This window comes from Elgaria multicarinata, chromosome 16, assembly GCF_023053635.1.
Source record: "Elgaria multicarinata webbii isolate HBS135686 ecotype San Diego chromosome 16, rElgMul1.1.pri, whole genome shotgun sequence".
Taxonomy (NCBI): domain Eukaryota; kingdom Metazoa; phylum Chordata; class Lepidosauria; order Squamata; family Anguidae; genus Elgaria; species Elgaria multicarinata.
This window is the reverse complement of record NC_086186.1, coordinates 16,288,441-16,289,948: the sequence shown is the minus strand read 5'-3', so window position 1 is coordinate 16,289,948 and position 1,508 is coordinate 16,288,441.

The following is a 1,508-nucleotide window of genomic DNA, read 5'->3' as shown; positions in this document are numbered from 1 at the left end:
AAAGCAGACTTTGTTTTTAAGTAAGTTTAGGAAGTTATCCAAAATTGATTTCAAAGTGCTCTGATCTTTGTACATAGAATTCAAAATGCCATCTTTTCCCTTGTTTTATGAATGTTTTAATAACGATACTGATTTAATAACGATACTGTTGTCTCCTACAACAAAGTTACTTCCACTACCTCCCAACACTTATCCTCTCTTACTGCTTTCATCTACTCATATTAGAAACAGGTTCTATAGAAATTAATGGTGCTTATGTTCAATCGAGTCTACTGCTGTAATCAGCTCTTATGTGCAGGCTGAGCTTCACATATGCAGGACCTTCTCTTATTTTTGCTCTGCACAGCATGGAATTCCAGGTTGCAGAATGGCATATTCTCTCTGTGTGTCTTTCTCTCTCTTTTTTTTTTCCACATCCTTCAAGAAAAAAATAGAAATCCACACACTCACAAGACTGTGGATCAGAGCCAGAGCCTCACATATAGTGTGAGGCTCTGTGGAGCTTCTGAACAAGGATGTGGAGCTTCTGAACAAGTAGGCTTCCCCACTGATGTAATAAAGGGGGAAGCTCTGCACTTGTGTCTTTTGTCTGCATAGAGCTGGCCCTTCATCCAAGTGAAAGGCTTGCAGAATTTAACTTTTTTTTTTCACCAGAATCCCGAAAGTCCTCCAGCTGGAACCAGGCATACCCTGGTGGCTCAGGAAATCAGACACAGAATTGTAGAACAAGGTGCCTCTGAGCACCTGCTCAGCCCAGGAAATTATTTTCAGAACCCGAACTGGAGCTTGTACGCAAATCCTTTCAGACAAATCTCCTCCTAGAAGAGTTGCAGCAACTGTGGCATTTTAAAGACAAAGAAATTTATTTAGACTTTCATAGACTACAGGCATGAGTGCCCTCCAGATGTGTTGGACTACAAATCCCAGCATCCCCTTTGTTAGTCTTTAAGATGCTAACAGACTCTTTGTTGTAAATCTACTCCTGTTTCCCCTCCAAGTTTTCTTCATTTCAGCAGCCTAATTTAGGAGAAAAAGGAGCTTTTTGTTGTCATGATTGCTAATCCATTTGGAGAAATCACCTAGAGATGCCCAGCTACCTTCTGCCCACCCCTGCCATACAGGTAGGGTAGCACCACACATGTTTGTTGCACCAGCAAGTCACAGCTGAAGCTGGGGGAAACTTGGCTAGAGTTAATACTGCTGTCTAGTGTCTTCCCTTCTCTCTCCTCCTTCCTTTATACCTAGAAAACAACATATAATCGATTCCTAGAAAACACAATGTAATCATACTCTTGTTTCATTTCTTTTCTGATCCACTTTGTGCTAAGAGCTTGTTTTTGGTACTGTCTATTCTTTTCCTTCCTTCCTTATTGTTCCAGATTCAGATCCAGGATGGATTCGGCTGATTTGCTTCCTTGAATTAGGACTCTCAAATCAAATAGGAAGGGAAACTCAGAAGTAAAGAATGTAATATGTATTTAGATGTGTATTTAGATAGCTGTTTCAAA